General features: G+C 46.8%; 1 protein-coding gene across 2 annotated transcripts in view; it reads right to left on the minus strand.

Moving 5' to 3' along the window:
* Positions 1-9,227, minus strand: part of FAM20B (FAM20B glycosaminoglycan xylosylkinase) — a 35,718-nt gene extending 26,491 nt beyond the window's left edge. Inside the window, exon 1 of one of the 2 annotated variants that reach the window (XM_040360337.1) lies at positions 9,065-9,227. The gene's annotated coding sequence lies outside the window, so the exon portion shown is untranslated. Of the gene's footprint in view, positions 1-9,005 lie in introns of both variants that reach the window. The other variant, XM_040360338.1, reaches the window with a different exon arrangement.
* Between the last annotated feature and the right edge of the window lie 1,927 nt (positions 9,228-11,154).

Consider the following 11,154-nt stretch of genomic DNA (forward strand, 5'->3'; position numbering starts at 1 on the left):
AAAAGGTTTACAGGCATTTCATTCGAAGAAATCTGTGAACTGATACACAAAAGGAGTATTTGAAATGTTATTCTAGATGTCTTCATTAAGCATCAACATATTTTTCAGTGCGATTACCAGACCAGTCTCTTGTTCAATGGGGCCTTACAGTATAACGTAACTTAATATACTGAAGGTGAAAAGCAAGTCAACTATCAATAGAAACCAACAGCTTACATTTCTTTATCTACCCTGTGGGGAGAGAAATACATAGGCTGTCATTGCCGACTTATGCTTTTGGAAATACGAACTGCCTTGCCATCGTGCGGATCCAAAAAAATGTATACGTTTTGATTCACCGTCCAAGAGCAAGGATGAAGCTTAGAACTTCACTGGCTGCATACTTGCTTGAATAAACTCAAAAAGCACAAATCATAGGACAAGACCACAGCTAGTATTTACAGAAAAAGGTCAGTAATGGCAGCCTGTGCATTTATCCTAGCCAAGGTCATATATATATATATATATATATATATATATATATATATATATATATATATATATATATATATATATATATATATATATATATATATATATATATATATATATATATATATATATATATATATATATGTCCTTGGCTGCTGAAAGGGTTCATATTGCAGACTATATTACGGACCTTGATGGCGCCCCTGAATAGTGGGGATGCTTGGCGCGCGCATATATACATAATAAAAAAAAAATATATATATATATATATTATATTGTAAAATGTAAAAGGGCAATTCTAAAATATGAGGATTCGTTGATATACTGTATTTTTACTTTTTTGTTGTTACAGATTTAAAACTATTGCCATTTTAGACATTTGTATAGGCCATATAAACTACATCCATCAGTGACTATTCGTCCATATTAGCCCTGAAGTACAAAGAAAATCTGTGAAACGCGTTGACCTGTGGATGCGATATCATGCGTTGGAGTTTGAAATGTTCTATATTGGACATATTTGAATATCTTTGTCCAGCCTTTAGAACCATTTAAGTTGAAAAAGTTTACTTTTTTTTACCTTAAGGCTGCTTTCACAGTGGGCAGCGGAGGTGTGGTGACGGTATAGCCGCGCTATTTTTAGCGCAGCTATACCGTCGTATTTACCGCGATATTCGGGTGCTAGCGGTGAGGTTTTAACCCCCCCGTTAATACCGCATTGCGGGCGGTATTACCGCGGTTTCCCATTGATTTCAATGGGAAGGCGCGGTATAGGAGCGGTAAACACCCCGCTCCTATACCGCTCCAAAGATGCGGCTAGCAGGACTTTTGGAGCGGTCCTGCTACCGCACCTCTTCAGTGTGAAAGCCTTCGGGCTTTCACATTGAAGCCTGCAGGGCATGATTTTTTCATGCGGTATAGCAGCGCTATTTTTAGCACTGTATTGCATGAAAAACGCCTCAATGTGAAAGGGGTCTAATACATTCTCTGCATTAAAGGGGTTGTAAAGGTAAAAGTTTTTTCACTTTAATGCATTCAGGTAAAAAAAAAAAAACTTCCGACTATACCGGCCCCCCGTTATACTTACCTGACCCCTCGAAAATCCCACGCTCGGCCCGACATCCTCTTCACCGTTCAGCCTGGCCGTTGATTGGCTAGAGCAGATGGATTGATAGCAGCGCAGCCATTGTCTGGCGCTGCTGTCAATCACATCCAATGACGAGGGGCGGGGCCGAGTGATACAGTGAGAAGCTATGGACGCTCGCTGTATCACGGGAGCGCGCCCACAAGGACTCCACACAATGCGAGGGAGCTCGCATGAATGTGTGGAGTTTTTGCGGGGAGGACCAGAGAGCTGCTGAGGGACCCCAGAATACGTGGAACGGGGCCACTCTGTGCAAAACGAGCTGCACAGTGGAAGTATAACATGTTTGTTATTTAAAAAAAAAAAATTCTTTACAACCCCTTTAACAACTTAAGACCCGGACCATTATGCAGGTTAAGGACCTTGCCCCTTTTTGCGATTCTGCACTGCGTCACTTTAACTGACAATTGCGCAGTCGTGCGATGTGGCTCGGAAACAAAATTGATGTCCTTCTTTTCCCCCACAAATAGAGCTTTCTTTTGGGGGTATTTGATCACCTCTGCGGTTTTTATTTTTTGCTTTATAAACAAAAATAGAGCGACAACTTCGAAAAAAAATTCAATATTTTTAACTTTTTGCTATAATAAATATCCCCAAAAAAGATATAAAAAAAATATATTTTTTCCTAAGTTTAGGTCGATACGTATTCTTCTACCTATTTTTGGTAAAAAAAAAAAAAAAAACGCAATAAGCGTTTATCGATTGGTTTGCGCAAAATTTATAGAGTTTACAAAATAGGGGATATATTTATGGCATTTTTATTAATATTTTTTTTTTACTACTAATAGCGGCGATCAGCGATTTTTTTCATGACTGCGACATTATGGTGGACACATCGGACAATTTTGACACATCTTTGGGACGAAAAGTGCTATAAAAATGCACTGATTACTGTGAAAATGACAATGCAGTGAAGGAGTTAACCACTAGGGGGCGCTGTAGGGGTTAAGTGTGACCTCATGTGTGTTTCTAACTGTAGGGGGGCTGGCTGGACATGTGCATACAGTTTTTATTCATCAGGGTCACAAACTAGTGTCCCCATGGGAAGGTTTCCCCTCTTTTCCCTGTGTTGGGGAAACCCAGAATTTTGGATTTCCTTTCACTCTCACTTTTGGCGACAACGGTAAACAGGACAAAAAGAGAGCGAATCTCCCCAAAAGGGACACCAATAGCAATACAAACTGACAGGTGTTCTAATCCCTCTCCACCATATCCGAAACTAAAAGGGTCTGCCTTACCTTTAGTTATACTTTAATGTCCTTGCAGACGTTTTTGGAATTATAGCCCCCAGGAAAACCAGCTGAGAGTCTGTGCCCCCCTCCCGTTACATATGAATAATCAGGCCATCTGAAAGGTCAGCACACCGGAGATCTTTCATACTGAATAGAATAAGGAACAGTGAAAACCTTTTTACAGTTTACAACCAGTAAAAAATAATTTGTTCCCATCAACATTAGCTGACAATCAATTGAATGTCCTCGGTATGCCAAACAAATATATTTCTCCTTCCTCGACCATCGATCTGTTACAGAGATACAAGTATAAGAACAAAAATACAAACAGATTCCTGCTGCTACTTGGGGTTGGTGGTGCTATCCCTATAAACTGCTATCCCTACATTTCCAATCTCATTCATAATCTCACGCCTTTTTACTTAATAAATGCATTATAACCAAAGAAAATAAATAAAAAGGGTGGAGGGTGACTTTATATAAAATGTATGAATACATCTCCATCCCCGATTCCGTAGATTTTATCTTTATACTGTTTCTGAGGTGGTCCGCGTCCTCGAGGGTGGCCGTTATATTTACCCTACAATGTATCATCTCGATGCAGTGGCCATATCCTTATTATACAATGTATCATTTATTGTTGCCAGTTTTTTTTTTTACAGACAATGTTTCCATCATGTTGTCATTATAGACACAAACCTATGAATGGATTGTTCTAATATGTTATGTTATCATTATTTAGCAATAAACGTTGTGTTTTTATATGGACTGAATTTCTGTTGCAGCACATACCTCATATAAAGTCCCATTTATCTATTTTTGTTCCTTCCGTTTAATGTATAGGTCACATACACAGTGGGAGGATGAAGAGATTCATTTACAGATGTGCGGGATAAGGGAGGTGAAGAGGTTAATATACAAGTCAAACACAGAGGTCATATAGGGCTGAGATATTGGGGGTGGGGGGTAAAATGATCTCACAACCTTGGAATACACCGATAAATAATGGTTCATTCATTAGTTTCTAAGGCACTGGCTAGGAAGGGACGGGCTCTGCAATGTAAACACTGCATTGTTTACATTTGAAATTTCTGTGATTTGTCATCACATGGTACAGAGCCTCTCTGACTGGCTCAGTACACTTTGTATGTGAACAGAGCCATCTGGTGACAACTCAGATTACAGCTATTAAGGGGAGCATTGACTACCTGAGGTGGGATGATTTTATGAACAGTGAAGTGGTAGACACTTAGGGCCAGATTCAGAAAGAATTTACGTTAGCGTATCTATTGATAAGCCGCGTAAATTCTAGGATGCGCCGGCGTATCTTCTTTCTGTATTCAGAAAGCAAGATACGCAGAAATTTGGCTAAGATACGACTGACATAAGTCTCTTACGCTGTCGTATCTTAGTTGCATATTTACGCTGGCCGCTAGGTGGCGTTTCCGTAGATTTACGCGTAGCATATGTAAATTAGGTAGATACGCCGATTCAGAAACGTACGTGCGCCCGGCGCATTTGTTTACGTAAGGCTTTTTCCAGCGTAAAGTTACCCCTGCTATATGAGGCGTAGCCAATGTTAAGTATGGACGTCGGGCCAGCGTCTAATTTTGCGTCGTTTGCGCAAGTCGTTCGCGAATAGGGCTGTGGGTAAGTTACGTTCACGTCGAAAGCATTGACTATTTGCGGCGCAATTTGGAGCATGCGCACTGGGATACGTTCACGGACGGCGCATGCGCCGTTCGTTAGAAACGTCATTAACGCGGGGTCACACTTAATTTACATAAAACACTCTCACATCTTCCATATTTGAATTAGGCGGGCTTCCGCCGGCTCTTATGCGCTACGCCGCCGTAACTTCGGCCTCTCAAAGTTACGGCGGTGTAGCGTATAGGAGATACGCTACGCCAGCCTAAAGATACACAATTGTATCTGAATCTAGCCCTTATCTCATTTTAAGCTCTGATCGCTCACACCTTCTGGAGCAGCTTGTGGGAGAGGGAACTCTCTCCACCTCAGACAACACCTAGAACAGCGGACTCCAGGGGGTAATGTCGGCCTTCTGCATTAAACAGCGGAGCTGGGGTTTTGAGGTCAAGCGACTGCATAAAAAAAAAAAAAAAAATAGTATTTATGTGCGATTTGTTATAAAAAATACATGCAGGGCCATGAGGAGGAGGGGACATTTAGCCCAGGTTCACACTGGGCCGCAGGAATGAAGCTGAACTCGCACGATTTCTGATTGCGCTGTAGCTTAAGGCTAAAGCCCAAATTATGGGTGCTTCTATGGGGGAAATACAGCCAGTATTATAACTACCCCCCTCATTTTAGATTCACAATGTGAACTGCCCTACAACACAAATTTTTATTTTATAAATTGAATAGTAAATGAGCCGTCCGTACTGCAGGGCTGTGTGATCTATCTGCTGGCTTCTAGAAAACATACACTGCACTGACAGATACATCACACAGCACTGGCTGATCTTTAGCTTGTGTTGTGAATGGAGCTTTCCCTGGTGAGCTCATCTCCAGCTTGTCTGCCTTTGTTATGTATTCATATTCTTGCCAGCAGCAGTGTCGGAAAGCAGTTGGGAGAGCGAGGCGAGCGGTCTGGCAACATTGCCAGCAAGGAGACGAATACATAGCAAGCAGGACGAGTTGGAACAGGACCAGGTACTTTATGTTGTACAAAGCGGTATTAAGCCCATAAGCAAACATTATATTGCGAGCTTACGAATTCTTAGATGTGATGGTTGCATTAGCTTTCTTTTTTAGACTCTGTTCTAATTTCATCTGGTGATCCAGCCAGCAAGTCTGTTTTTAAAAATCACAATCTCCTCAACAAAATGTATCCGTTTATAAGAGTGAGACAAACCATCTAGCTTTGGCAGGGGTGCTTAAAATGACCAGCTTTGAATTATTCATTAAAAACCTTTATCCCAAGAGGAAAAAAAAAAAAATTATTATAAAGTGTTAGCTAGAGTTTGGCTTCAGTTTGTTAGTGTAGTGCAGGGTTTGACAAATGTGCTTGGAATCTAGGAGCCAGCTAAAAAACTTAGGAGCCAGAAAACGCACCCCGTCCCACCAAGCTTGCACGCAGAAGCTAACGCATACGTGAGTAGCGCCCGCATATGAAAGCGGTGTTCAAACCACACATGTGAGGTATCACCGCGATTGGTAAAGCGAGAGCAATAATTCTAGCCCTAGACCTTCTCTGTAACTCAAAACATGCAACCTGTAGAATTTTTTAAACGTCGCCTATGGAGATTTTAAAGGGTAAAAGTTTGTTGCCATTCTACGAACGGGCACAATTTTGAAGTGTGACATGTTGGGTATCAATTTACTCGGCGTAACATTATCTTTCACAATATAAAAAAGAAATTGGGCTAACTTTACTGTTGTCTAATTTTTTCATTAAAAAAAAGTGTATTTTTTCCCCAAAAAAGTGCGCTTGCAAGACCGCTGTGCAAATACAGTGTGACAGAAAGTATTGCAACGATCGCCATTTTATTCTCTAGGGTGTTATATAATGTTATATATATATATATATATATATATATAATGTTTGGGGGTTCTAATTAGAGAGAAGGAAATGGCAGTGAAAAAACACATTAGAACTGCTGGAACTGTTTTACTTGTAATGCCAAACAGCCACCACAAGATGGCGCCAGATCACAGAAGGCCGCAAAGCCGTGGCCCCAATTACTGGCGGGCGCGGGCCCGCCACAATCACGCGGCGGGGGCGCACGGAGACTTGGGATCCTGTTTCTCCTTGAGCCCCCTCCTCCCCCGTCGTGCAATCGCCGCGGGACCGCTCCGGCCAGTAATTGAGGCCGCGGCTTTGCGGCCTAAGCTTCCTTCTGTGAAGGCCGCAAAGCCATGGCCTCAATTACTGGCGGGCGCCAGGTCACAATTGCAACTGGGCGCCCGGATTTTGTCGAGCCCTGGTGTAGTGTATAGTGCCCCCCCAGACTGACAATTCTGCTGCCCTCCCTGTTCTCATTCCTCCAGAGTGGGGGCACTCTAATGCGGGAGGTGTGTTACTGGCCAGATCACCAGGTGAAAACAGAGGGAAGAAAGCCTAAAAAAGTAAACTTAACGCAGCAAATCAGTTTACGATTTGGAAATCAGCGTGGCAGCCAATCACATGACTGGAAGCTTATTAACCTCTTCACGATAGTGCTATAGCTGAATGATGGCTACAGTGCAGTCAAACATTTTTGGGAGGGCGTCCATCAGCATCCTCCTGTGATCAAGCTTCCTGCGGGGTGCATTGGCAGGGATCTGTGATCCCTTTATGAACAGCTGATCACAGATCGGGGAAAAAGAGCCAAATTGCAGTGGCTCTTTAGCATGTGACCAGCTGTGTCCAATCAAAGCTGATAATTGTCAAATCCTGTTTACACTGTGATCAGCAGTCCTCTCCTCACTGACAGCGCATGAAAAGAGGAGAGCCAGTAAGCTGTAATCCACACAGGGGACATCTACATTGATCAGGGCACAGCTCATCAGTGTCCTCATTACCAGTGCCACCTCATCATTGCCTGCCTGCCAGTCAGTGCGCTTCAAAAGTTCTTATTTACAAATATGTTTATTTTTCAAAAATAAAATAAAAACGCAGTGGCGATTAAATTCCACCAAAAGAAAGCTCTGTCTGGGGGGGAAGAGTGGAGGGCAGACAGGTAGAGGGGGGGGAGAGAGAGAGGAGGGCAGACAGGTAGAGGGGGGGAGGGAGAGAGGGAGGGAGAGGAGGGGGGGGAGAGAGAGAGAGAGAGAGAGAGAGAGAGAGAGAGAGAGAGAGAGAAGGGGAGAGAGAGAGAGAGAGAAGGGGTGAGGGAGAGAGAGAGAGAGAGAGAGAGGAGGGCAGACAGGTAGAGGGGGGGGAGGGCAGACAGGTAGAGGGGGGGGAGGGCAGACAGGTAGAGGGGGGGGAGGGCAGACAGGTAGAGGGGGGGAGGGCAGACAGGTAGAGGGGGGGGGAGGGCAGACAGGTAGAGGGGGGAGGAGGGCAGACAGGTAGAGGGGGGGAGGGCAGACAGGTAGAGGGGGGGGAGGGCAGACAGGTAGAGGGGGGGGAGGGCAGACAGGTAGAGGGGGGGGGGGGGGGGCAGACAGGTAGAGGGGGGGGGGAACGCAGACAGGTAGAGGGGGGGGGGAACGCAGACAGGTAGAGGGGGGGACGCAGACAGGTAGAGGGGGGGGGGAGACAGGTAGAGGGGGGGGGGGCAGACAGGTAGAGGGGGGGGAGGGCAGACAGGTAGAGGGGGGGGGGGGACGCAGACAGGTAGAGGGGGGGGGGGACGCAGACAGGTAGAGGGGGGGACGCAGACAGGTAGAGGGGGGGGAGGGCAGACAGGTAGAGGGGGGGGGGAGGGCAGACAGGTAGAGGGGGGGGGGGAACGCAGACAGGTAGAGGGGGGGGGGGGAGGGCAGACAGGTAGAGGGGGGGAGGGCAGACAGGTAGAGGGGGGGGAGGGCGGGCAGACAGGTAGAGGGGGGGAGGGCGGGCAGACAGGTAGAGGGGGGGGGGGAGGGCAGACAGGTAGAGGGGGGGGGGGGGAGGGCAGACAGGTAGAGGGGGGGAGGGCAGACAGGTAGAGGGGGGGGGAGGGCAGACAGGTAGAGGGGGGGGGAGGGCAGACAGGTAGAGGGGGGGGGAGGGCAGACAGGTAGAGGGGGGGGGGGAGGGCAGACAGGTAGAGGGGGGGGGGAGGGCAGACAGGTAGAGGGGGGGGGGGGGGGCAGACAGGTAGAGGGGGGGGGGAGGGCAGACAGGTAGAGGGGGGGGGGGAGGGCAGACAGGTAGAGGGGGGGGGGGGGGGGCAGACAGGTAGGTGCATCCTCCTGCAGAAGAGACATTGCCTGCTTGCAGCAAACAGCAGATGAGATGAACAGACAACAAACTTTCCTGGAGCCTTGATGACAGCTGTCATATGATTGGTGCTCTGCCCTCTCCCAACCAATAATAATTCTATCAATATTTGGGAATAGCCCCACCCTCAGAGGTATTGGTGACCTCGGACATCCATCATTCAGAGTCAGGCTCTCCAGAATCAGGTCCTACATCTTCTATCCCACCAATGAGATGAGGATCCCAGCAATGTGAGGGTCCTCTCCGGTCTGAGGTGATGATGCTGCAGTGTCTCTCTACATCTCACCTATTCCATATCACATCCCTCACACGTCTCCGTCATGTCACCTCAGTAAATAAAATCACCTTTCTGGTTCTGTCCTTCTTCCTCCGCGGTGTCTTAGTGGAGCGGATCCTTCCCCCTTCCTCTTCTTCTCCCCTCCATGTCCGGGTGGTTTAGCCTGTTGCCGGGTCACTTCCGGCTCTGGGGACGCATGCACACGTAGCACGACAGGTATGCGCGTGCGCGGTAAGTGTTTAGGCTACGGTGGCCATATTTGCCCGGGGCAGTCGCTACGCCGGATCCGGAAGTTAGAACGCTACTGACATCTCACGCATGCGCGTTGCCTCGGTAGGATGCTGGCAGCCATGTTATTTTTGGGCGACCTATCAGTATTTTAGATGGGTGGGACTAATGAAGATGCGGCTTATTTAAAGGCGAGCGTGCTACTAGTATTGAGTTAGCGGTGGGTTTTGGTGGTCTGCGCACCCCTGAGACTGAACGTGTAATGTCTGTCACGTTCCTATGCTTGAGAAGCTGCAGTGCAGGTCAAGGGAAATAGACTGCTTGTAACCACTGTCTTCTGTGTTCAACTGTGTGTGGTGTACATCCCCCAAACACGCATGCATGGCTAGCATACTTGCCAACAGTCCCAATTTTCCCGGGACAATCTCGATTTTGGTACCCGCCTCGATTAAAATCCCGAGGTTTTGCCTTTAGTCCCAGGAAATCTGGACTGTTTTTGGCAAAAAAAAAAACACGTCTGCTGTTGCCACGAGGACTGTTTCCCAATGTGGGGAGGGGCAGCCAATCGGCTTCTCTCTTCAGTGTACAAGTAGACAATTCTCTTGTACACTGAAGCCAATTGGCTGCACGCAGGGCAGCCATCAGAAATTTTGGGGCCCCTTACCCAGTCTGACCACCAACATTGTCCAGCGTTTAAGACCCCTTTCACACTGGGGCGGTGCACTTGCAGGATCTTAGAAAAAGTCCTCCAAGCAATATCTTTTGGGCAATGCAGGAGCATTGTATACACCGCTGCTCCACCGCCCGTCATTGAAATCAATCGACAGCGCTGCCAATGCACCTGCAAAGTGCTTTGCGAGCGCTTTTAACCCTTTCCTCAGGTAGTTTTTAGCAGCACCTTTACGAATGCATGCGTGCCCAGGGCGAAATGGCGCAGCGTTGTGCGCCAATATACAGGTAAAAAAAACAGCCATACACAAGCAAAAGGGTACACTTTGCAAACACCCACAGCTAGTCCAAAACTCCCCCGTATGGTCACCGCACACAGGTGTCCAGCCTCTAGCTTGACTGATTGTTACAATCACTGGGACACCCCACAATTTTATTTATTTAAAAAAAAAGGGGTTTCACTTACCCGCCCAGGCGTAGGGCCAGATCCACAAACACCCGGCGCAACGTAACTTTTGTCATTTAAGTTACACCGCCGCAAATTACACAAGGTAGTGCCCGATCCACAAAGCACTTACCTGGAAATTTTCAGCGGTGTAACTTAAAATCGGCCGGCGCAAGGCGTTCCTAATTTAATGGGGCGAGTCCCATTTAAATTAGGCGCGCTCCCGCGCCGGACGTACTGCGCATGCTCCCGACGTCATTTTCCCGACGTGCTTTGCGTGGTTTTACGTTGCGCCGGGTTTTGAGAATCGCGACGGGCGTAAAAAAATAATACGAGTTGCGGCGGGGGAAAAAAAAAAAAAAATACACCGTCGCGGGAAAGAAGGGTCTACTTTTACATGGTGTACTAACTTTACACCTTGTAAAAGCAGCCCTAATTTTGCGATAGCAAACTAATACTTACGGAGAAAAAACAAAGCGTAAAAGCTTCGTGGATCTCCGTAAGTGCTAATTTGCATACCCGACGCGGCATTTCGACTCGAAATGCCCCCAGCGGCGGCCGAGGTACTGCATCCTAAGATCCGACAGTGTAAGTCCCTTACACATGTCGGATCTTCTGTCTATCTATGTGAAACTGATTCTGTGGTTCAGTTCCATAGATAGAAACAGGTATACGACGGCGTATCCCTTTTGTGGATTACCCCCTAAGAGCCCAATCATCACCCATCACGGTGGGTTCCTGTCACTTGAGGAACTTCAAGGACTGGGTACCCTTTTCCTATTGTTTAGGGTCCACTCCCTTGGACCTGTACAGCAC

The sequence above is a fragment of the Rana temporaria genome, chromosome 7 (genome assembly GCF_905171775.1).
Source record: "Rana temporaria chromosome 7, aRanTem1.1, whole genome shotgun sequence".
In the NCBI taxonomy this organism is placed as follows: domain Eukaryota; kingdom Metazoa; phylum Chordata; class Amphibia; order Anura; family Ranidae; genus Rana; species Rana temporaria.